Genomic DNA, 26755 nt, shown 5'->3' with positions numbered 1-26755 from the left:
ACCAGTAATCCCAGCACTTTGGGAGGCCAACGTGGGAGGATCTCTTGAGACCAGGAGTTCAAGACCAGCCTGGGCAACATAGAGACCTCGTCTCTACTAAAAATAAAAAAAAATTTAAAAAAAATTAGTACAAGCCTGTAGTCCCAGCTACACAGGAGGTTGAAGTGGGAGGATCACATGAGCCTAGAAGATAGAGGCTGCAATGAGCAGTGATCACGCCACTGCACTCTAGCCCAGGAGACACAGGGAGATCCTGTCTCAAAAAAAAAAAAAAAAAACTAACTTTAAATGGCAATTACAAAGACTTTATCAGCATGGGAGACAATGCTAATTATGCATAATAAAGCTATAACTATGTAAAGGCATATGCAAGCGAAAAAGAAATTTATACCAAGCAATAATCATGTTAGCAATTTTTTTCCTTTTTACTAAATTCTACATATTCTACACTGTTGCTATTGTAGATTTTTTTGTTTTGTTTTGTTTTTGAGACAAGGTCTGGCTCTATTGCCCAGGCTGGAATACAGTGGCAAGATCTTGGCTCAATGCAACCTCTGCCTCCCAGGCTGAAGCAATCCTCCCACTGCAGCCTCCCAAGTAGCTGGGACTACAGGTGTGCACCACCACACCCTGCTAATTTTTTTATGTTTTGTAGAGATGGGATTTTGCCATGTTGCCCAGGCTGGTCTCAAACTTGCGAACTATTTTTCTACCATTCAACATACCTTTATCTTCTTAAATTAAATCAATTATTGGTAAGGACACAGGAGATTTTAAAGTTAATGGTAGTGTTTTCTTTCTTAAGCTAGGTGGTGGGTCACTTAAACTATACATATAAAAATAGATATTCTACATATTTTAAATAATTTCTCAATTTTTTCCAACTTTATGAGTTATGATTGATAAAAGTTATATATACTAAAGATGTACAGCATAATTAGATATACTAATACACTGTGAAACGATTATCACAATCAAGTTTACACATTCATTATTACCATACACAGTTACCATTTTGTGTATGTGATGGGGAGAGGTGAGGATACTTAAGACTTACTCTCTTGGCAAATTTCAAGTAAACAATACAGTATTAACTATAGTCACTATGTTGTACATTAGATTCCCAGGATTTATTTATCTTATAACTGAACGTTTAACAACATTTTTTTAAAGAAAAGATTTCAAAAGTGGACTCTTTCCCGAAACCTGCCTCCTTGACCTCAAACTCACAGAGCCACTCCAACAAGGTACTGAGATAGGATGTAAAACTGTCAGTCAACTGGATACTTTCTACCTACCTCTGAGATGAGAATCTAATGTGGACTGTACCATCCCCATGGCTTCTAAACTCTGCAGGTGGGCTAGTTTCGGCATTCCATTCACACTCAGGACTGTTCTTTTGTTTTTCCTCCTTTCCCCACCAAGCTATTATTCATTCCCTTACATTTTTAATTACATGTAATCTCTTCTGAGCATATTCATATTTGAATTTCCAACAGGCTGTAATGCAGTACTTTCTTTGTACATAGCAAGTGCTCAAAAAATATTTCTTAATCAATATCATAGGCAAAACTCCAGAAAAGAATATATAAAAAGTGACAAGAACTCAGAGAAGGAAGCATTGATCCCTGGAGATTAAGTACAAATTGCATCAAGAAACATCATTACTTTTAGTTAATGAGGTTATTATATAATTATTGTAGAGAATAAAATAGATAATACATGTAAAACACTCAGCAATAGCTAGTAAGTGACCCATAAATAACAGATTGGGGACCTAAAAAGCAGTAGCCATATATATTTACACAATATATATTTGTATATAATATATATCATAAATTTAAATACACACATATGCACATACATATGGCAAAGAATGTCAGGGACATAATTTATCTGGACTTCAGAAAAATCTCTCTTGATCTTGTAAAAAAAAAAAAAAAAAAAAAATCAGAGATACACTGGCAGCTGGATGGACTGGTAACTCGGGACAGCTGGGTCCAAACAGTGCTATGAAATGAATCAATATCAACCAGGAAGAGGAACTCTGGAACTCCCAGAAGTTTAGGCACATCCCATCTGTTTTATCACATTTATTGATTTGAATATGTTGAGCCATCTGGTATGGTTTGGCTGTGTCACCACCCAAATCTCATTTTGTAGTTCCCATAATCCCCAGGTGTCATGGGAGGGATCCAATGGGAAGTGATTAGATCATGGGGGCCATTTCCCCCATCCTGTTCTCATGATAGTGAGTGAAGCTCATGAGATCTGATGGTTTTCTAAGTGCCTGGCATTTCCCCTGCTTACACTCATTCTCTCTCCTGCCACCCTGTGAAGAGGTGCCTTCCACCATGATTGTAAGTTTCCTGAGGCCTCCAAGACATGTGGAACTGTGAGTCAATTAAACCTCTTTCTTTTCTAAATTACCCAGTCTCGGGCAGTTCTTTATAGCAGCATGAAAATGGAGTAATATACCATCCTTGCATCCCAGGGATAAATCCCATTTGATCATGGTACATGAACCCTTTTTCTTCTTTTTTTTGACTTGAGGCCACTGTTCAAATTCATTCTTCTGCTTTTTTTTGTTTTGTTTTTGAGGTGGAGTCTCGCTCTGTCGCCCAGGCTGGAGTGCAGTGGCGTGATCTCAGCTCACTGCTACCTCCGCCTCCTGGGTTCAAGCAATTCTCCTGCTTCAGGCTCCCGAGTAGCTGAGACTATAGGCATGTGCCACCACACCCAGCTAATTTTTTGTATTTTCAGTAGAGGCAGGGTTTCACTGTGTTAGCCAGGATGGTCTCGATCTCCTGACCTTGTGATCTGCCCACCTCGGCCTCCCAAAGTGCTGGGATTACAGGTGTGAGCCACCATGCCCAGCCTCTTTTTTAAAAAATTTAACTTTTAAGTTCAGGGGTGCATGTGCAGGTTTCTTATACAGGTAAACTTGTGTCATGGGGGCTTGTTGTACAGATTATTTCATCACCCAGGTGTTAAGCCTAGTACTCATTAGTATTTTTCCTGATCCTCTCCCTCCTTCCACCCTTTACCCTCAAGTAGGCCTTGGTGCCTGCTCTTCCCCTCTATGTGTCCATGTGTACTCAATGTTTAGCTCCCACTTATAAGTGAGAACAAGTGGTATTTGGTTTTCTGCTCCTGCATTAGTTTGCTAAGGATAGTGGCCTCCAGCTCCATCCATGTTTCTGCAAAGGACATGATTTCATTCTTTTTTTATGGCTGCATAGTATTCTATGGTGTATATGTACCACATTTTCTTTAACCAGTCTACTGTGATGGGCATTTAGGTTGATTCCATGTCTTTGCTATTGTGAATAGTGTTGGAATGAACATACATATGCATGTATCTTTATAATCAAACAATTTTTTTTTTTTTTTTGGAGACAGGTTCTTGCTTTGTCACCCAGGCTGGAGTGCAGTGGCACAATCTTGGCTCGCTGCAGCCACCACTTCTCAGATTCAAGCAATTCTCCTGCCTCAGCCTCCCAAGTAGCTAGGACTACAGGTGCGCAGCTCCGCACACAGCTATTTTATATATACATATTTTTAGTAGAGACAGGGTTTCGCCATGTTGGCCAGGCTGGTCTTGAACTCCTGACCTCAAGTGATCTGCCTGCCTCGGCCTCCCAAAGTGCTGGAATTACAGGCATGAGCCACTGCACCTGGCATCTTATAATCAAATTATTTATATTCCTTTGGGTATATACCCAGTAATGGGACTGCTGGGTGTAATGATATTTCTGTTTTTAGGTCTTTGAGGAATCGCAACACTGTCTTCCACAATGGTTGAACTAATTTACACTCCCACCAACACTACATAAATATTCCTTTTTCTCCACAACCTTGCCAGCACCTGTAATTTTTTGGCTTTTTAATAACAGCCATTCTGACTGGTGTGAGATGGTATCACACCGTGGTTTTGATTTGCATTTCTCTAATGATCGGTGATGCTGAGCTTTTTTTCATATGCTTGTTGGCCACATGTATGTTTTCTTTTGAAAAGTGTCTGTTCATGTACTTTGCCCACTTTTTAAAAATGGGATTTTTTTTTTCCTTGTAAATTTGTTTAAGTTACTTATAGATGCTGGATACTGGACCTTTGTCTTATTAGACTCAATGTGTGCTGTTGAATTCTATTTGCTAGTGTTCTGTTAAGGATTTTTGCATCTATATCCATCAGAGATGTTAGCCTGTAATATTCCTTTCTTTTCCCATTTGTTCTAGATCCCATTATGGTTACCCTTTTTATCACTGACTTGGATAAGACACAATTATCAAATATGCTTATGATAAATTAATTGGGAGGGATAATTAATATACTAGATATCATCAGAGAGAAAAGCCTCCACAAACTGAAACCACAGGTTAAATACGGCAAGATGAAATTTTTAAAGGGTAAAATATGTAATTTTACACTGAAGCTTAGAAAAATACTGTAAGACAACAGGATAAAGATGGTTATTAGTGAAAAAGACCTGAGGAAAGGTTCAATATGAGTCAACTGGTGAGCAAATATGATTCTGAGTTTAGCTGACAAAACACAGGGCCCAGATCAAATGAGATTCATGTCCTACCGTCCTCCATTCTGGTTAGAACAAAAGTGTTTCCAGGGGACATATACTATATTTGCAGTCCCAGGGGCAAATGGAGTCGTGAATAACATTTCAGACAAATATATTGAAAGAAAAAATGGAAATCAAGTCTTCTGGAGCCCCTTAAACTGATTTCATGAGGTTGTAGTAAGTTCTCCTGCAGAACAGGAAGATAGAAAACTACCACTTTCATCCCCATGGAGTCATCTCTGGGGAATAAAGAACACTCACAGAAAGAAGAGACAGCTGGGCCCTGCCTGACCTGCACTTTGTCCCTCCTGCTAGTCACATCAAAACCCCCCAGTCGGGGCTCTGACCATCCAAGCTTTATCAAGGATACAGAACAGCTCAGGAATCCAAACAATTCTGACCCATCATCTCCCCAAACCACGGTTCACTACAAGCAGAATCACAGTGATATTTTTAACTATCAGAGTGAATTTTTGTGGATCTTTAACCTCCTATACTAAGCTGTTATCTGATAGCTGTTGTGAGCAAGGACTCAGGCTTAAATGCTATAACCGAAACATTACATGGTAGGAATGCCGCATTTCAGCTTCTTTGGGGATTGCTGGGATACAGACATACCAGCTTATCTCCTGTAAAGGGACCCTATGATGCTTCTTCTAAGGACCTGGGGAGAGAGAAGAGCAGTGGCCCTTCAATATCCAGTTCTTATCCTAGGAACATGGAAGGCGGCCCTGATCTACAGATGAGTCATACTAAATAAACATCAACATCCTACAGGAGAAGATGCCATTTTTTAAACCATCTTCTTTTTCCCCAAGGTTAAGAACTTAGAAGTTCCTAATCTATGCAATGATTAGCACCTTTCCTAATAAGACATGCACTGGGCCCATCCTATGTTTATGTGGAAGACAGCTAGTTTGCCTTTGTGTAAAAAGAGGTCCTTATGAATGTTCATTCACTTAGAGATCAACATTGAACAACTTGTGCGATAGAGAAATCAATTAGACCCCAGGATGCCAGGAAGGGAAGATGATGAAAGGAAAAGCAGAGGAATGTGGAGGGAGCGGGGAGAGTAGAAAGCAATTTAAGATCCTGAAGGACAGAAACAGGAGGAAGCTTGTTTGGAAGTCTCAGAGTGGCAAATTTGGGGGAATTCCTGAGCATTACTCTCAGGGATGTGAAGGAACATACTTGAGCACCACTTAGCCTTTTGAAAGTGCAGGAAAGAAAGAATTCAGAAAGCCTTTATTCCCTCCCTGTCTGGGGCTCCTTACCCTGGGGTGATACAACTGTCTACACCCCACTTAGCTGGTTGGCTGAGCTGTGAACGACTGAGAGGAGGAAGGCAGAGTGAAAAGAACAAAGGGTCAAGGACTACTGTCCCCCGCACAGCTCGTGCCAGCAGAACACTCCCTTCTTACGAGGCCATGGGACTCCACAGGCTAAAACTGGTAGATGCTAGCTCATCTCAAACCCAAGCAGATAAAGGAAGTCAACGATTTCACAGTCCTCCCGAAGGCAGTAAAGATTATAGCCACTCATCTCCAATGCAGACAGCATCTACCATCAGTAAAGCATGACACAGCTCTTCTAAGAAAAAGGCCCAGAGGAGATGAAGAAGGGGTGCATACTCTGGGAAAATTTGGCAAGCTGAGGCTTGACTCTCTCTGCGTGCTCCCAAGACAGTTACCAAGTTACCACTGCTTTAACTAAGTCACAGAGGGTCCAAGACCCAGAGAGACACGAGAGTTGTCAGAGGCAAAGATAGAGACTTGTGTGGTTGGGATTTGGGGGCTTGAAGTGGTTTTTGTTTTGTTGTTGTTAGTAAATAAGACTGTCTCAGCAAGCTTCTGAAGGGTGAAGCCTGTACCTCTATTTTATCCAAGATGGCTAGGAAGAGAGACAGCTCAACGACATCTGACTTAATCTGCTGCTCTGAGTGGCGGGAGAGAATGGGATAGACTTTCCAAATAAAATAACAATTTGCCAGCCACAAACTTCCTTCCTCTACTATCCAGGTAGTCCATTTCCTCCTTAAATCCCTATTGCACCAGACTGGAGGTGGGGAGGGGGGACGGGGGTGGACTGTGGCAATGTTGTGTAGAGGAGACAAGGACGAAAATGTGAGACATGGACCCAACTGCTGGCTATGGAACTTGGGATGGACCCCAAGGCCAAGGCCATTCAGACTAAACTCAGGGGACTATGAAGTTTATTACCTTGGGAACCTCTTGAAAGAGAGCTGCTCCTGCCTACAGTGGCTAGGGCAGAGATCTAAAGCAAGTAAAGGACCAGACAAATGCTGAGAACCTAGAAGGAGCACACAAAGCCTAATTCAGCCTCATGACCTCAACTTCCTCTTCCAGGAGTGCCTGGACACAGCTGTGCACCTTCCACAGCACAACTCAGCCGTTAAGGCTGCACCAAAATTCATTCAGGAGCCCAGCCCTGGGCAAAGCAAAGCCTCCTGCCCCACAGGATGCAGCACTTCCCTGGTTTGTCTTCAGGGGCTCCAGTGCAGCTGCATCTGCAGGGAAGCTGGGGGTCAGGATGCAGACCACAAGAACCCACTCTGTGAGGGGTCACTGCTTTCAAGGACACGCCGTGTGGGGCAGTGAGAATGGGGACAAGCAGGGCGGACCGAGCACTCTTTTAGTAAGAAACAAGGACTCGGGAGGTGACCAGCTGCAGAAGTGAGCAAGGCTCCAGAAGGACTCCAGCTTCTGACCCGGATGGCTGAGTGCTGCCACCATCTCTGGGAACACTGACCTAACAGAAGATTCCACGCTGCTTTGCTGTGGTCATGTCTGAGTTTACCCAAGAGGGGAAGCTGCTCCAACAGAGGAAGTTAATTAGACCAGACAACAAGAGCGTGAAGCAGAGATGGAAAACAGGGATGGGGCAAGAAAGAGTGGAGGACAAAAAGTAAGATAAGTTTCTCTCAGCTCTCAGAGAGACTGGTTTATCACCTAACGTTATCCAGCCAGACAGACTTTCTGCCAACTGCACACTCTCTTCCGTGCTGCTGTTGTCTTAGAATTGTCTTAGGAGGGAGAGGCCTAGATGGCGGGTCCCGCTCCACCACTGAATAGCTGCGTGCGCTGGGAATAGTCGCTTCCCTTTTCTTCCCCAGCCTCCCCTTCCATAAAACGGAGCCAGATTAGATGAACTCTAAGAACCCAGACAACGCTTTGCTGAATGAAAAAGTGCTTTGAAAAGTCCAAGTACTTCGCAAACAGAACATGTCAGTATTGGTCAGTTCTCACAGGTCAGAAATGTCGGCGTCTTCTGTCTTTCCCCTCAAGTTCATCCTTCATGTCAGTCCTGCCTCGTCTACTCTGGAATATTCTCTAGGACTCGCCCCCTTCCTCTCTCCTGTTGCTGACCTGCCATGCCCTTTAGCAGGCTTCCTCACTGCCTTTCTCTGGCCTCTCCAAAATTATCCTATTTTCATCTATCTACAAGAGAGATTTCCACAAAACTCCACCTCCACTGCGTCACTTCACATCAACTATGTAATGGCAGGACTTCCAGAGCTCAGGTCCCTGGCTCTGCTCACTCTGCCACACCTACCCTTCCAAGGTAGATCATTGCCTGACACTGGAGTGAACACCTCTCTTTTCCCTACAAAGTTGGCCCAACTTTAAAGACCAGAAAAATCCTGCCTCCTCCAAGAAAAGTTTTCTGTGGTTGTATAAGATACAACTTTCTTGTTCTGAACTATAAATATATCGATGATCCATAAACCAACACAGTTAAGATCTTGGATATTCTCTACTTGTTTAACAAATACTATCTCTCCAATAGCTTATAAATTCCCTCAGGTCAGAAAATAAGCTTTATATATTTGCCTCACAATGTCAGTGGAGCTGAAAAATTCAGCGAGGGGTGCATTGCCTGATAGTGGAAAGCAAGATCTTTGTTATCTCTCTAGCCCTTGACAACTCACAGGGAATGGCGGGGTACAGAGGAAGGAGAGAAGAGGTGGAATTAACAACCTCCCAACTCCTAAAGTGCCTTCCCACCTGTTCCTCCCTGCTTTTACACACTCTGGTGGGGGGAAAGGAGCCCCCGTCACAGGCTCCAATCCACCTTTTCTCTGAAACTGAGCCTGAGCACATCAAAGCAGCATGCAGACAGTTCTATTTAGCTCCATTCTTCATGTTCTGATCCACCTGTGTGACAGCAACGGCTGCTCACAGTGCCTGACAGTAGTGGGAAGATAAAAGGAAGAAAGAGACACATAAGGAAGAAAAGCCAAGACCAGTAGTCGTCGTCTAATATGTATTTCAGATCTGGGTCCTAGAGGGAGATCTGCTTCAAATTAAGCCCATCTGTTCTCAAGACCCCAAAGAGGCAAAGCACCCATGAGAAGGGCTCTACATCCTGCCAAGGCACAGACACCAGTGAAGATTGGCAGCTGCAAAGAAGGATGGCATCCTTGAGGCAGCCAACACACTGGGAGGTGGAGCCTCTGGCTGACCAGCCCATTCTCAGACCCAGAGCCTCTGCTCTACAACACACGACCCCAAGACCTCCCTGATAGGTAAGAATCACATAAGTATGTAATGGGTATAAAATGGGGAGGGTTGTCAGGAGATCAGCCCAATTCCCAGAGGAAAGCATTCCTGGCCATCATACCCAAGGTACTCAGCAATGCAAGCATAACTTAGCATGCCTAAACCCACCTTCTCCACTACTCCTGGCTTCTGGCCACTTGGGAGCAAACACACCTCTGCAAAAGTCCCAGCTTTTGTGCTCCCCACAGTCAGCCCCCACCATCGTCTCTCCAGATCCTCTCCAGTTTATTAGATGCATTCACTCCTACTCTCCACTTCCAGACACACACACACACATCCTTGGGTAGACACAGGGCAATGAGCCTCCCTCTCAGGCTCAACTTCTGGGTTGGGCACAGCGGGGTGGCTCACACCTGTAATCCCAGCACTTTGGGAGGCTGAGGCAGGAGAATCGTTTGAGCCCAGGAGTTCAAGACCAGCCTGGGCAACATAGCAAGACCCTGTCTCCTTAAAAAAATGATGGAGAAATTAAATTTAATTCTCTAGGGCTCACTCACTCCCTAAAAAACTAAAAATTTAAATTTTAATTTTAAAAAATCAGGCTTAACTTCTACCGAGTGTGTGTTCATGCTCCCTTAGGCCCTTTCTGCTTGCAGGAGCTGATGATGCTGGGTGCACTCCGAAAGACTTCAAACCAGGTAAGGATGGTATTGGCTTCAGGGGCCAGGGGATGCGTTCACAAATCATCCAGAAAGTCAACACAGCCAGACTGCGGAGACGCCCAGTTATACCAAGACCAACAGGCAGATTCTCTCCCCTGCCCCTACGCTCCTTCCTCACAAAAGGTATCTGCCACACCCATCTCCAGTGCCAAAGATGGATCACAGCGAACTAAGCCTACTCTCTCTCCTCCTACCCCTTACCCCCACCTTCCAGAGTGACAGGGAGACAGGAAAGCAAGTTGGAAAATTTTTAAAAGAACCAACACCTCGGCTAGGCGCAGTGGCTCATGCCTGTAATCCCAGCACTATTAGAGGCCAAGGTGGGTGGATCACGAGGTCAAGAGATCGAGACCATCCTGGCCAACATGGTGAAACCCCGTCTCTACTAAAAAATAAAAAATTTAGCCAGGCATGGTGGCGCACACTTGTAGTCCCAGCTACTCGGGAGGCTGAGGCAGGAGAATCACTTGCACCCGGGAGGCGAAGGTTGTAGTCAGCCGAGACTGCGCCACTACACTCCAGCCTGGCAACAGAGCAAGACTCCGTCTCCAAATAAAAATAAAAAAGAACCAACACCTCATCACAATCCATGAAAAGCTAGCTCCTGGCTCCAGGACTGCAAGAAAAGGGAATTCCACCTTCAAACTCCCGGTTACCTTCGATGGCTGGTCTCAGTGGAACTGCAGAACTGCGCTAGCATTCCTCCTCACAGAGGCATGAGGCAGCCACACCCCACACAGCCCCAGAGGCAGAGTTGGGCAGAAAGGAATGCAGATCGTTTCCCAGAAGTGTCCGGCTGAGAAGGAAACCAAGAGCTCACCCACAGCTTCCTGGGCCCTGAAGGGGAGGCACTGGGTTCTCAGAACAAGGACTTTGGCAACTCAGGGATGGTAAGGCCCTCGTATGTGAAAGCCCACAGGAGGCGAGAACACAGTGGTGGGGAGAGGCCCTGACAGAACAAGCCTGGGCTGGCCCCAGACGGCTTGCAGTAAGCTGCAGCTACACTTGAGTGTGAGCAAGGGTCTTAGGGAGACCCGCAGCAATCCAGTCACAGGGAGGCCGAGGCAGGTCCGCGGATGTGACGTTGGATCCTCTTAGCATAAGCTTTGGTGTCACCTGCTTTCCAGGCAGCAGGCTTCGTTTTCTAACACATCTTGAGGGAGGAGGGAAGAACCGGAGGGGGAGCCCAACATCCGACAGGCCAACAAAGCTGGTGAGCAGATGGGCTCCAATGCCTCCCAGCTCGATTCCCTCAGTCATGCTTCAGAGGTCATAAGGCTTTTTCCAGTCCTACTGTTAGTACCACAGCTCCCAGAAGCCTGTGCTTCCTCCAAATACACACAGAGACACATATAGACACATGTCTGTTTGTTCTTCAAAGCTTTGTTCGGGAAGCCAAAGATACAAGACGCCTTCCAACTTCATGTCCCTATGTCAACACATAGACACAGAGTTAAATACGGTTTTTCCCAAGCAAAGGCCTTGGCTGCTAATAGGATTAAGGGTGGCTCTGGACACCCCCACATGCAGGAAGAAGGCTAAGCACCTGGAATCTCCCCTTTCTCCACAGCACCAGTAAATGAACTGATGTCATCTCTCTGGTAGCCAAACATGTCTGTCTCCCAGCCCCTAGGATTTCACCCATCCTCACCTCAAAATTGCATAATAAGGGTCTGCAGCTGGTTAGTTCAGTTACTCACAGCCTGGTGCCAATGAAGCAAAGGTAAAAAGTTGGCTACTTAGAGCCATTAGTTTCACCTTACCCTGTGGCCACAGATTTTAACTGTTTAAACCTAGATCAAAATGCATGCTGCTTTTCTCAGAGAGACAAGACCAAAGATGAACTCAAAAAGAGCATCCCTGGGCACCACAGAAAGGACAAAGATAAAATCAGCTGTGACTGTACTTCTTTGGAATGGGATGACACACACTGATCCCCAAGCAAGAACATCTGGATAAGCTTTCCCACCCTCACGGGAAATTTTCAGTCACCTGGAACCTAGTACAGTTTGGAAAGTCATTCCATTTTCCTGAACTGTTCATTCCACAAGGAGATGCTGCAGTTTACACATAGTGCACTGGGACCTCTTCAGTTTTCGTAGTTTTCGTAGATTAGCAGCATATGCATTCTACAGGAAAGGTCCGTAGCTTTAAATTAGACGCTTTCCATCCTAAGGCCTGATATGGCATCGCAACAAGAATGTATTATTTCCTTGTCAAAAATCAGAGGAGACAATTCCACTAACCCCACTAAACAGTATGTTTAAAGAATGTGATCCTGTCATAATTACATCATGATTTTCAAAGTGGTGGAACACTTCATTGGGTGTTAAGCTTAAGTATTTCCCAGTGTGATACATAGTGCGAAAAAGAAAAGAGCTTAGGCAAAGTTAGGCATGGCACATTCCAGCTCCTCTAGTCTAGAGACTAAAGAGAACAGACCTAGCTTTCCTGACCTAGCTCCGGACAGCCCTTGGAAGCACTTTTCTTCCTCTTCATATGATGGGAATAGAGTCAGTCTCTTCTAGAGCAACATCACCAGCAGGGGCCAGAGGATGAACAGACTGTGTTTTCACTAAAAGCTCCTTTCTCAGGCAGTCGCCCTTTACAGGTTGAAGACAGTTTTCCACAGAAACAACACCAGACATGGTAGCCAGATGTGCAGACAAGCTATTAATGAACAACATGGCTGAAATACTGTTTATACATAATAAAGACACAAAACAATACCTCTGTAAATACTAGCAATAAAACAAAATGTAAGAGGAATAAAATTAAATCATTTTTGGCCAGGCACAGTGGCTCACACTTATAACCCCAGCACTTTGGGAGGCTGAGGTGGGCAGATCAATTGAGCCCAGGAGTTCAAGACCAGTCTGGGCAACATGGCAAAACCCATCTCTACAAAAAAACAAAAATTAGTTGGGCGTGGTGGTACGTGCCTGTGGTCCCAGCTACTTGGGAGGCTGAGGTGGGAGAATTACTTGAGCCCAGAAGCAGAGGTTGCAGTGAGCTGAGATCGCACCACCACACTCTAACCTGGGTAACACAACAAGACTCTGACTCAAAAAATAAATAAATAATTTTTATATATTTCAAACTGTGGTCCTGGAAGAAGGAGAGGTTAATTAAAAGATGGATATCTGGAAGGATTTTTAAAAGCATTCTCAAGAACAATAGTGATGGCACTGATTCTTCAAACCATCTACTTTCATTCCCAAATGTCTGACTGTCCTTTCAGAAGTATTCTTGGTTTCACACTTTTACCAGCTATCATCAAAGCTAGCTTTTATCCCACAGGCAAAGAGGAAAGGGGATAAGGAGGGTGTTTCCTGAGGCAATTAAGCAAAATCATAAGTACAGAAAGAGAAGGAAAGATGAGGATTAAAGAGGATGTGAGTAGGATCTGAAGAACACTTACCTGAGGGAGACCTCAATTACCTGTGATTGGTGAGAGATACAGAAGCCAACCGGTTCGTGAGTACTGAGAACTGGAGTGCCAGGGAGGACACACTGGATATCATGTGACAGACACCAGTTGGGTCACCTGCCTAGGACAACTGAAGATCAAAGAATGGGGGAAAATACCAAATGCCAGACACAGGCTCACAACTCTTATCCAGCCCCAGATCAAACTATTAGTTCAACCAGACATTGTTGACATTCATAAGGAACACATCTACAGAGCCTATGGGGAATGCTCACTGCCTGTTCTCCCGAGCTGGCTGGCTGGGAGTACCAATCTATCTAAAGAAAAGAAACTACCCCAGAGTTCTATGTCACCTAGCTCTAACAGTCTCAGGAAAGTAGGAGGCATCCTCATCAGGGATGCAGGTCACAATGGAGTTAGGGCTTATGGAATACATAAAAACATGGTGAATATAGGGCTGGGCGCAGTGGCTCACGCCTGTAATCGCAGCACTTTGGGAGGCCAAGGTTGGCGGATCAGGAGGTCAGGATTTGGAGACCAGCCTGGCTAACACGGTGAAGCCCCGTCTCTAGTAAAAATACAAAAATTAGCTGGGAACCTGTAGTCCCAGCTACTCGGGAGGCTGAGGCAGGAGAATAGTGTGAACCCGGGAGGTGGAGCTTGCAGTGAGCCAAGATCACACTACTGCACTTCAGCCTGGGCAACAGAGCGGCCTCTGTCTCAAAAAAAAAAAACAAAAAAAACAACAACAACAACAAAAAACCATGGTGAGTATCACAGGGGCTCAAAGATAAATAAAGAATTGCAAAATAACAGAGAACTCCTACTTGAAAGTATACGGAATCAATTATGGAACTCTTCTGCCCAGAACTATTCTACTTAGCTCCAAAACTTTCTCTAGCAAGTTTCAGCAGCGAGAGCCTCCCAGGGTTGGGCACAGCAACGGTGAGCATGGATCTTCATCCTCATCACTAACCCTGAAAAGACAAGCATCCTTCTGTACTTCTTCTTTTTTTTTTTTCCTCAGACGGAGTCTTGCTCTGTTGCCCAGGCTGGAGTGCAGTGGTGCAATCTCAGTTCACTGCAACCTCCACCCCCTGGGTTCAAACAATTCTCCGGTCTCAGCCTTCCAAGTAGCTGGGATTACAGGCATGCGACACCATACCTGGCTAATTTTTGTATTTTTAGTAGAGATGAAGTTTCACCATGTTGGCCAGCCTGGTCTCAAACTCCTGACCTCATGATCCACCCACCTCGGCCTCCCAAAGTGCTGGATTACAGGCGTGAGCCACCGCGCCTGGCTACTTTGCTGTTGTTTTTGAGACAGGGTCTCACTCTGTCACCCAGGCTGGAGTGCAGTGGCACAATCTTAGCTCACTGCAGTCTCGACCTCCCTGGGCTCAGGTGGTCCTCCCACTTCAGCCTCCCCAGTGGATGGGACTATAGGCACACACCACCAAACCTAGCCAGCCTCCCCAGTAGATGGGACTATAGGCACACACCACCAAACCTGGCTAATTTTTACATTTCTTACAGAGCTGGGGTTTCACCATGTTGTCCAGGCTGGTCTCGAACTCCTGGGATCAAGTGATCTGTCCACCTTAGCCTCCCAAAGTGCTGGGATTACAGGCATGGGCCACCGTGTCCGGCCCTCAGTACTTCTTTAGGAGAATTTTTGCTTTACAAAGGACCACAGAGCAGCAAAATACTTTGGAGACTGTCTTTGTCCAACTCATTCTGTACTGGAAGAAGCCAATGCAAATCTTTCACTGGAACAACAACAAAAAAGTCTAAACTATGCAAGATCTGATTAAATCTCAGTCATTTCAGAAGGGTACAGGGATAAGGAAGAAATGTAGCTCTGCCTATCTGAGTATGTGTATTTGGGGAGGAGGGCTGGGGATTACATAGACAGAAGTTAAACCATTTTATTTCTTCTTCAAAGGCCTGCCTCTCAGGAACACCAAAAGGGCACCTACTCAGTTGTTTCCCTTTATTTCTTTTTCTTTTTGAGATGGAGTCTTGCTCTGTTGCCCAGGCTGGAGTGCAGTGGCACGATCTGGGCTCACCACAACCTCCACCTCCCAGGTACAAGTGATTCTCCTGCCTCAGCCTCCCGAGTAGCTGGGACTACAGGCGCCCGCCACCATGCCTGGCTAATTTTTGTATTTTTAGTAGAGATGGGGTGTCACTCTGTTGGCCAGGCTGGTCTCGAACTCCTGACCTCATGATCTGCTCACCTCAGCCTCCCAAAGTGCTGGGATTAAAGGCGTGAGCCACTGCGCCCAGCCGTTTCCCTTTATTTCTTAGTTCTTGATGACAGGGTCCCCCACATACCCTCCCCTTCCTTACTGGAACCAAATCATACCATCCTCAGGACACAAGAATTTGAACATAGCCATGTACAGAACCAACAATCAATAAATGTAGAGCTTGGACATGTTAGCAAATAGCGAAGGTCTCTGGAAGCTACAACTTCCAAGGACCAATCTCCACATGATGGAGAAATCCAAGCCAGGTGAAGATCTGGGCTGAGTTTCAAATATTCCTGAGTTTATGAAGGAGGTGGAAGGTGGGAGGAAGAATTCTGGAACTGAACCCGCAGAAGGCTACGCCTCCCACATCCCAAGGGTGACAGCAAACAGGTGTGGACCCGCAGCACACTGAGGGATAGATAGGCAGTTATCTCCTGAAGTGATCCTTGTCAGAGAATTTCCATCAGTTTTTCTTACCATGTTTTATACTTTTTCAAAGTGACTACATATATTACTTTTATCTGTTTGGAGTCATCTGAATTCCCTTCCAATTCCACTAAGGATGCTCACGGTAATGGTTCTCTGCCTCTTGCCTGTCTAGTCTCTCCTGGATCTTCCAGGCTTACTCTTTGGATTCCCATCTCATACCCAGAGAGTCCTATCTTCTTCATCATGAAATAAGGTCCCCTCTAACAAAAGAAAATTAAGACATATAAATGTGCCTTGTGCAAGATCCCACCACAAACTAGTAACACTGCAGGGATTAGAATCCAATTCTCCGAACTCGCGTCCACCACTCCTTCCAACTGACCACAACACCTCCGTTATAGGAGAAACATCTGCCCTACAGCACTAAGACCAAGAATCAAAACAGTTTACTGCATGTCTTTTTAAGCAAAACAACACAACCAGAATGTTTGGCAGGGACTAACTAAATATTTCCTCTGTGACCTACGCCAGAGAGGAAAACTGTGGGAGTTGGGTAGGCACAGCACAGAGGGAAACCGAAGAGACCACTGCAAAGGCCAGCAGATGGGTAACAAAAGAGGAAAAATGCAATCCTAAACTGAGGACAAGCTGTGAACAAAGGAATTCGAGTTTAAAAAGTGGTTGAGATCTAAAGATAGGATTGTAGGTCTAAATGAGAATATTATCTAAGAGGGAAAGCATTTACGGAAAACTTAGGAGGACTATCTTCATGACCTTGGGGCGAGAAAGGAATTCTTAAAGGATACAAAAAGTGCTCACCAAGACAAAGCTTGATCAAAAGGATAAGGAGCTAAAATCTCATAGCAACATAGAAGCACTGACCACTCTTAGGCCTACAACACAGATGTATGCTGAAGTAATATAACACAGGAACAGCACCAAGGTCTGAACTGAAACCTAGCTTAGAAAGAAAAGCCCAAAGGCAAAACATTAACTTTCCAGTGAAGAAAAGAGGAGGAAGAAAGAGAGAGAATGGATACTAATTTGGCCTAATAGAAGCTGAAATAAAGCTTGAGACATGATAAGGTAGACAGGAATCTGTGGGAGTGAGATGGAAGCCCTGGGAAACCAGGAGCATCATCAGTGGAACTGGGAGGAAATTCAAGGGACCCGAACAAGGATCTTTGCTGGGGGAATTGAAGAAGTCACTGTACGGAAATAGGTCCACTGATTTAAAAAACAAAACGTAAAAACCTACCTGAATTATCCAAGAAAGAAGCTCTCCAAAGGGTGTGAAATCTGTGAAAAGAGTGGAAAGGTTGTTACCACCAAGTAAAATTCACTTATACTTTCCAGTAACCTTTAAGAAAGAGCTTCAAATAGGATCCCTCAGTTCTCTCAGAGGCTCTGATAACAAGACTGTTCAACGAAACAAGAAAAGGTGGGCAGGGGGGTTCCACAGAAGAGCAAAGAGGTCTGAGGCCACCTTTTTACCCATGCTTAGGGCAACAGGCTTTCCCTCCTTCTGAGGTGACCACATCAGCAAACTGGGCCACCAGTGGTCACCCTCCCCAGTGACCCCTCCTTCCTCTCACAGACATTACATACAGAGTGGGGAAGAGGGAAGGAAAAAACTTGGAGCTCTTAACCTCAAAGAGTTTCCATTCTACTCAAAGTGCCAGGGCACACATTCCTAAGGTCCAGGAACCCTTGCATCAACACTCAGCTCAAGAAGCGCCCAGAAGCAGACCAGACTCTGGGCTGGGAAGACTGTTCGTTTTCTTAGGAAGGAGTGCTGACAACTACAGCAGAGACAGTAGAATGAGAAAAGGCCTAAGAGAACCCAGGGGAAGGGAATTTCAGGAGACAGATGAATTGCTTCCTCATTATGAACTGATCCACTTACTGGGCAGTCTATGAGACAAGGAGTTAAGCTAAGGGGAGTTTTGGTTTTTTGGGTTTTTTTTTGTTTTGTTTTTGTTTTTTGTTTTTTTCAAGGCAGCTCTTCCCCAGGTGGAAAAATTGAGAGCACAGATAAAAGGAAGGAGTGACCTCCCTGGAAGCAGGGAAATCCCCCACCCAATGCCTCATTTGTAATCAAGGGCAGCGAGGATGAGACTAATGTAAACAGGCCAGGGAAGCTAGCATGCCCTTCTCCAGAGAGGCCAACACACACACTTCCCCCAGCATGGCCCCTGGAAAGGCAGAGGTAGGCACTCTCTTGGACAAAAGAGAGGGGACTTGGGGAGTTCCCAAGGTGCTTTCAGGCTTATCTGTTCCCAGGCACTCAGCATTCACCAAAATTCCAGGGCACCAAGACCACAAAAAAGGTGAAGCTAAGATTCTGCTGCTTGGAGGAAAATGCAGTTTGCAAAAAGTCCCCACAAGAAAGGCTCAGAAGAAAATAATGGGGCTGAACAGCAGGAACACTCCCACATCTGAGCACCTAGGCCTGAGTCCGGCAAGCTTCCCACACCCCTCCCAGCACCAGCGCAATGAACAGCTGCCCTGGAGAAAATAATGGGGCCTTTGTCTGTGCCTTCTCCTGTAGATCTCTTTTTGGAGAACCAAACAGGATAATTCCTTTACAAGAGGGACTCTCCTAAATATCAGTCCAGGCCATGATGAAAGTTTTTACCATCCACAGCATCCCTCTCAAATAGACTCCTACTTGTTTCATATTGGGCAAGAAGGGTGCTATGCAGCCTCTAGCCCCACCCCATATAGAAAGCATGGGCAGACAGGTCCTTGCAGCCCCTTCCTGCAGCCCTCACCAGTCACATACAGTAGCTGCTACTCCGGCTTTCTTCCTGGCCTGGCCACGGAACTGAAAGCCTAAGAACTGTTCTCACTCTCCTTCTTGCCATCTACCAGAATATTCCATATTGAGTGAAATTACAATGCTTGTTGATACTGTTTACATCAAAATCTGTCAAAATGGACTCCCAACAGTAACTATGATTTTTACAAAAAAGCATGAAACAAGCTCTACAGTCAAACTTCTCTTAATGTTGCACTACTAAATAAAAATTTCCAAACTGACAAATATCAAGAAACTTATGCTATCATTTTTCATGATTCAAAACATCTTAAATCTAACCTTACTATAAAATAGATAAGTAGGTCCTTTCTTTGCTGTCTTGTTAGCCTATTTTCTTTGTTTTTAACTTATTATTTTGGTTTGCAAATGTCTCTTCTTACATGTTGTGAAGATGGTAATAGGTTTGGGGTTTTTGTTTTTAGTCCCTTTCCCTAAAAAAATTTAAAATTTCTCCTATGTTGGTCCAAATTAAGAAACAAACAAACAAACAAAACGTGTTTTGTGAGGCCAGGTGCCTCACGCCTGTAATCCCAGCACTTTGGGAGACCAAGGTTGGAGGATCGCTTGAGCTCAAGAGTTCAAGGCCAGCCTGAGCAGCATAATGGGACCTCATCTCTACAAAAAAAATTTTTTTTTATTATCCAGGCATGGTGGCACACACCTGTATTCCAAGCTACTCAGGAGGCTGAGGCAGGAGGATTGTTTGAGCCTGGGGTGTCGAGGCTGCAGTGAGTTATGACTGTACCACTGCACTCTAGCCTAGGTGACAGAGGAAGGCCATGTCTCAAAAATAAAAGAAAAATGTGTTTTGTAAAATCCCATATACCACATTTCTCCCATTTTCCTTCATTGGGTAACTGGTAACAGATGAATTCAGGACCCACTTCTTCCAAACCACCACCACAGACTAGATGCCATGACACAAAATTCCCTTTCCACGAAACGGAGACAGTCCGAGCAACTCCTGGTGTCTTTCTCCTCAATTCCTCTGTTCTAACCATCATTCTTCCTCTCCCCAAACACCTCCAGATCAAGGGTACTTGGGTTTTCAGGCCAGTTAGCTGGATACCATGAGTTCCCCAATTCAATCCGGAGTATCCCCCATTCTCCATGATTTCAGCACAAGAAGGCGTCACAAAGTAGTAGAAAGAAATCTGGAATCAAATGAACAAAGGTTCAAATCCTGGATCTTCAGTGATTTACATAATCTCTCTGAGTCATGATTTCCTCCTGTCTGAGACAATCCGTTTATCAAAGTATCAAGTTGTGAACGGCACATAGTAGGTCCCCTGTGCTGACTCATTACTTCCTTGACAGGATTCTCTCCTGTCCTCCCAAAAAAAGATAGGCTTTTCTGAGACTTTTTTAAAAACAGGAGCTGGAAATACTGATATCAGTAAGAGATTGTTCCCCAAGGAATCAAAGCTGTGCAATGTCCCTTACCTTGCTGTGCTGGTGACATTCCGATGACTGCCCTCAATTCCTTTCCAGCCTCTCTTAGGAAAGGCCCAGGACATCTATTTAATGGTACAAACCTGCATTTCTCCCTCTCAAGAGTCTGGAGTTATGAATTATTAGATGGCTCAGGGTTCTCTAAGGGCAAGGCTTTCAGTGTCATCACGGAAAATATTAAAATGTGGAAAAACTGCTCATCCCACCACCTCGTGTTTCTGTGTGGTATCGACTCAACCCTTTATGGTTTCCTCTTGGAGTGCAATCAATCTGCCCTGCGCAAACACCACATCAGGTCTCTCTCACTGTGCTAAACAAATGTTCCAAATGGGAAAAAAATTGTCATCAATTTTTTTCAGGACTGTTCACAGTCTTATCTCACAGCACTTATTTCAAGTCTTTCACTTATTTCATGATGGAGACATCATGAAAGCCAAAGAATTCCCTGTAATTCCCTGTACCAGAAAAGTGTCACGCGTGCTACCTTTCCTGAGACCACAAAAAGTTTATATAGTTAAATTCTTTACAGTAAGGGTGATTTAGTAAATACATACATTGAGTTTGATTTAATGTTTAGACTCTATAAAGGCTTCTCATGTAAGCAAATTCAAAAATCAGGACAAAAAATCCTGTACTGGCCTAAGGATCCCAAATTTTGGCTCCAAAATTAGAGTAGCTCTTCTTTTCTCTCTCTCTTTTTTTTGAGATGGAGTCTCACTCTGTTGCCCAGGCTGGAGCGCAGTGGCGTGATCTCGGCTCACTGCAACCTCCGCCTCCTGGGTTCAAGTGATTTTCCTGCCTTAGCCTCCTGAGTAGCTGGGATTACAGGCACATGCCACCACACCTGGCTAATTTTTGTATTTTTTGTAGAGATGGGGTTTCACTATGTCAGTCTTGAACTCCTGACCTCATGTGATTTGCCCGCCTCAGCCTCCCAAAGTGCAGGAATTATAGGCGTGAGTCACCATGCCCGGCCAGAGTCACTCATCTTAATAACAAGCTGAGGCTTGTTATTTATGTAAATAAATATTTACATTTTTAAATTAAATACAACATTACTCTCTTAAATGAATCTAAATGATCCAATGGACTCTAAATGTCATAGTGGATCATCTATTTAAAAAACATACATTTTATACTATGCCTTTTTGTTAACTCTTCTTTTATTTCCTCTTCAGAATTTTATCCTCATATTTATGCTTCAAAATCTTTTATTGATCAGCCTATATTTCTCTGCAATATATCTATTATTATACATATATACATATAAATGCATAAATTTTTAAATTCTGCTATGATTATAACCTCCATTTTTATCCTATTTATTATATATATATACACACACACACACACACACACACATATATATATATTTTTTTTTGAGGCAGGGTCTCGCTCTGTTGCCCAGGCTGGAGTGCAGTGGCGTAATCACGGCTCACTGCAAGCTCCGCCTCCCGGGTTCACGCCATTCTCCTGCCTCAGCCTCCTGAGTAGCTGGGACTACAGGCACCTGCCATCACACCTGGCTAATTTTTCATATTTTTAGTAGAGATGGGGTTTCACCATGTTAGCCAGGATGGTCTTGATCTCCTGACCTCGTGATCCACCCACCTCGGCCTCCCAAAGTGCTAGGATTACAGGCATGAGCCAGCAGGGTCTTGCTGTGTCACCCAGGCTGGAGTGCAGTGGCATAATCATAGCTCACTGCAGCCTCAAACTCCTGAGCTCAAGCAATCCTCCTGCCTCAGCCTCCCAAGTAGCTAGAACTACAGATGCCCACCACATTGCCCAGCTAATTCTTTCTATTTTTTATTTTTGTAGGAACAGAGTCTTGCTTTGTTGCCCAGGCTGGTCTCGAATTACTGGCCTCAAGTGATTCTCCTGCCTCGCCTTTCCAAAGTGTTGAGATTACAGGTGCGAGCCACCTGGCTATAATCTGTAAATGTTAAAAAAAAAAAAAAAGAAAATTATTCTTCTGGATTGGGTTTTCATTATCTTTATTGTTAATATGCAAACAATCAAAACATAATTGGTTTAGAAATTGGTACCATTATTAAACATAAAAAGTAAAATTTTATTCAAAATGCATTAATTTTTCATTTTTATAGTGGTAAGCACCAAGAAACTTTGTTCATATAAATAACTAAACAGAAGTGAGAGTCTACAGCCATACTACCCTGAATGTGCCATCTCGTCTGATCTCAAAAGTTAAGCAGGATCAGGCCTGGTTAGTACTTGAATGGGAGAAGTGAAATAAATTTTGATACAGCAATATCAGTATATTTAGAATTACAAATCAAAATCATGTCATGACCTACAATCAAAAATTATTTTTAATTATCTACCAACTGACAATGTCTTCAATTTTGTTGAAAGCAAGAATTGGAAACCATCTGACTTAGAAAAGGATTTGCTACTCACAGTCATTCACTTTCCTAATAATAGTCCTAATTGTTCCTTTGCTTGTTAATCTGGAGGCTTTCACACATCAGGCACACAAATAGCAAGACTCCAGATTAATAATGACTATGTCTTCCTTTTGTAAAGTGGGAGAAGAGTGATTGAGAAAGGAAACACCTTGAGTGCAACTGTATTCTCAGACAGATCAGCCTTTGGAAAGGGGACACAGAAAGTCAAGGATCTAGAAAATATCCCCTGTCTGAAGACTACTAGCTTATCTGCCTCTCCCACCAAAACAGTGGCATTATCAAAATTAACATTAAATTATGTTTATTCATGGATAATTAATGTTATATTTTAACAGAAAGAGACTGAAGATAACCTAAATGTGCTCAATAAAGGTCTGATTAAATAAATTACAGAGTGTCTAAAAACCAAAAATACACGGTTTCCCTTCAGGACTGAATCAAGTCCCTTCAGAATCAGGGCCCACACTTTATTCCCACAGCCTCAGCTCCTACAAGCCCTTCTAAGGTCCCCATGTATATCATTCCCCACTGCAGGGGATGGTTTCTAGACCAGAGACCATGGTCCACAGAGCAACAGACAAGGACGTGCCAGAGGGCATAAGGACAGCAAGGCCTAAAGTGTACTGCTGAGGCTTGTTATAAACACTCATGGAATTGCAACCTGGAAGCCTATGTCCGGGGAAAGGGGGAGGGGACAGTGTCTACGCTGAGAGAGTAAGTAGCAAGGAGCCAGAAGGCTGAGCATGGTATGAAGGAATCAATACTCAAGAAGTTGGTAAGGTTGGTGACATCGGAAGGAAGATCCCCCCCACAGGCTGCTGGCCCCAGAGGTCAGGGCACTATCTAACCTTGGAAGAAGACAAGTGGAAGACAGTATCATCCGAACCAAAGCAGCGCCCAGGCTGAAGGGCCCACTGGGCAGACACTCCAAGAGAAGGCTCATAGTCATCACGATGGGGAGGAGGGGAGGAGTGAGCCAAGATGTGGCTGCTTGTGGAGGGGGCAGAACCTACAGATGGGAACAAATGAACCTGGTTTCATAAAACAGCTTCCCTCTTCTGTGCCAAGTCAAATCCTGCCAACCTGCCAAGGGCCAAGATGATGCCCCTTGTTCTCCATGCAGCCTCCTTAAACACTTCTGCTTATAGTCAGTTCTTCTACCTCTAAACCCTCATCATTCTGTTTATACCAGAGGCAGCCTGAAATATTTCTAAGCTGCTCCATGATCCACTTGTATTTTGATATTAATCCTTAGCTCTTTGCTGTAGGTGTTTTAGGCCTCTCTGAGGATAAGGCTCGTGACTTAGACATGTTCCTGTCCCACAGGATGAGCCCTCAATGCTTTACTGTGCAGGACACCTACTTGCTCACAGTTCCAATGGACACACTGTCTCCTGCCACTCATCCCAAATGTCTATGTCTTTCACAGAATTAAAGGTTCACTATATACATGTGGATTCTGAATTTTTGGGTCTTTCATAGTCTTTGGCTTAGGGCTTCACACTTGCTAAGCACTCAGTGAAACTTCTCCGGAGTCAATTATTCAGCTGCTGCTCTACCTGAGGCTCTAGTATCAATGAGCCAGCTCTCCAGAGATACGCCCACATGGTACAAACCACATCCTAGTGGAGAGGATTATCCCATCATGGGAAGCTCTCCCTTCAAGCTAATCTTAACAAGAATGAAATGGGAATTTGGAATTTCGTTTCCCTTATACAAAGTCACTTCCTAAAATGGGGGGATTATAATTAGGTGATCATTAATTACAGTCGCCATCACAAAATTCATAATACCTCAATTCCTTTACTTTTTATAACGAACCTAAAGTGGGATCTCAATAGTATATTTAAAAGAACTTGTCACAAATCTCAGTAAATACAATACAAATAAAATAGTTTGAAACTATGAAAGGAAGATCAGTAAACAGAGAAGAATGAATATATAGGAAAAGAGTATAAGCAGTCAAAGAAAAAGCTTACGGTAGAAAAGAAAAGTAAAGCTAATCCCTGTAATGGAATGCCTTCCTCACAGTAAGCTCTCAATAAATATTTGTCATCAAATTTACAGAATGGCTGATATTGATTCTCAAGGCGATGAAACAGACTACACAAGTGCTGGCTGCAAAAGAAATAGAAACATAAGGTCCATACTAAATCAATGAATTGACGGATGCAATAAAAACAGAAGTGATGCTACAGAAAAAGCTAATCAGAAAAAGACATAAAATACAAAAATACATTTTTCAATAAAAGAAACAGATTCAAAGAATGCACAAGATGACAAGCACAAGAAGGAATGCAGCTCAGAGAACCACCCTGCAAATGATGAAAGTCTTTGAACAAATGGCCTCAAATCTATAATTTAAAGTTTAATAGAAAAAATGCTATCTAAAAACAATAGAAGGATTTGCTCTGAATATAAAATATTTACAAAATCGACAACCAGAGACTACCACTATGACATTCTCATATTTTTAAGCATAAGAAAAAGAAAAAACTCAGCAGGCAGAGAAGACGCAAATCCAAATTTCTTCCAGTTTTGCAGAGGACACAATTAAAGTCCAGAGATGCATATAAAACTCTCAGAAAAAGTATTTTTACCTCCAGTGTAACAAGGTGAGTAGACTCTTTGAGCAAGTGAAAAAGAAATATCTCTTAGAGCTTTGATCATATTGAAGAAATTTACCCATCACATACCTCACTTTAAATTATGTCCAAGAACAACTTTAAATGAGACTTAAATGTTTAAGTTTTACAAATAAGACCAAATAACCCAAATCAACAATTTCCCATTTAAAAAAATAATACCAGACAACATTGAGACAACTGAGTACATTTAAATATGGCCTAATAACAGATGATATTAAGGAATTATTGTTGGTTTGGTTAAATGTGAGAGAGTGGTTATAGATTTTTAAAGTTCTTATTAGATATGCTTCCTGAAATATTATGGGTAAATAATATAATGTCCAGGAATGGAGGATATAGATAAGATTGGCAAAATGTTAATAATATTTAAAGCAGACAAAGAATATATGGAGTTCATTATACAGATGGGAACAATGGCTATCATCATAATAGCCAAGATACTGAATCAGTTCTCCTGACTTTTGTGCATATTTTGAAATAAGTTGTTTTCTAAATTAATATTTATTGTGCGTCTACTGAGTATCAGGTATTGCTTAGGTATTTGACACAAAAATAAAATGGCCTCAAGAAAAAAAAAAAGTAAGGCAGATTCTTAACCCAGGGTTTATCCAGGGAAATATCCACGATTTCTATGGGTGACTAAATCACAGATATTGCCATTACTACTGTGTTTTATTGCCTATATTCAAATAGAAAGAAATATTAAATTTCAATCAGGGATGGATGAAAATTATGTCATTTTTTTTTTCCTGTCCAAGTTGCACGCACTCCAGCCTGGGCGATAGAGCAAGACTCCACCTCAAGAGAAAAAAAGAGATACTACTACAGTCCCTAATCTACACAAATTAAAACAGTGTAGCACTAGCACCAGAACAGTCAGAGAGCTCTGGTTAGCATATGATTAAAGCTGGCATTTTCAAAACAGTGGGGAAAGAATGGATTCCTTAACGAATGACATTAGAACAATCCTTTAGAAAAAATTAAGTTAGCAAAGTAGATAAGGGCAGGGACTGTGGGACTCAACTATCTTAACCTGTATCTTATCTTTGCTGCTTACTAGCTGGGCAACCTTCAGCAAGTCAATTTATAATGATACTAACAGGGAAAATAACAGTACCTACATCCTAAGGTTGTTGAAAGAATTAAACAAGTCAGTACATGCAAAGCATTTAGATTAGTACCTGGCATCTAGTATACACTCAAAAACATTCGCTATTTCATATGGTTTGGATGTGTGTTCCCTCCAAATCTCAAGTTGAAAAAGTGACCTTCAATGTTGGAGTTGGACCTACTGGGAGGTATTTGGATCATGGGATTGCATCCCTCATGAATGCCTGGGTGCTGTCCTTGCAGTAAGGAATGTGTTCTCACTCTATGAGTTCATGTGAGATCTGGTTGTTTAAAAGAGCCCTGGCACTCCCCGCACCCCACCACTCTCTCTTGTTCCTTCTCTTGCCATATGACATGCTGGC

General features: G+C 43.4%; 2 protein-coding genes across 6 annotated transcripts in view; one reads left to right on the top strand and one right to left on the bottom strand.

Annotated features, from left to right (window-relative positions):
- Positions 1-26755, top strand: part of AKIP1 (A-kinase interacting protein 1) — a 210676-nt gene that overhangs the window by 122031 nt on the left and 61890 nt on the right. The window lies entirely within an intron of this gene.
- The window catches only part of DENND2B (DENN domain containing 2B), a 177646-nt gene that overhangs the window by 128739 nt on the left and 22152 nt on the right, over positions 1-26755 (bottom strand). For 2 of the 5 annotated variants that reach the window (XM_050756094.1, XM_050756091.1), the window contains exon 2: positions 17192-17232. The exons of 2 other annotated variants lie outside the window; for them this stretch is intronic. The gene's annotated coding sequence lies outside the window, so the exon portion shown is untranslated. Of the gene's footprint in view, positions 1-17191; positions 21207-26755 lie in introns of those variants that run through there. One more of the 5 variants, XM_050756090.1, reaches the window with a different exon arrangement.

This window comes from Macaca thibetana, chromosome 14, assembly GCF_024542745.1.
Source record: "Macaca thibetana thibetana isolate TM-01 chromosome 14, ASM2454274v1, whole genome shotgun sequence".
In the NCBI taxonomy this organism is placed as follows: domain Eukaryota; kingdom Metazoa; phylum Chordata; class Mammalia; order Primates; family Cercopithecidae; genus Macaca; species Macaca thibetana.
This window is presented reverse-complemented; position numbering and strand designations above follow the sequence as displayed.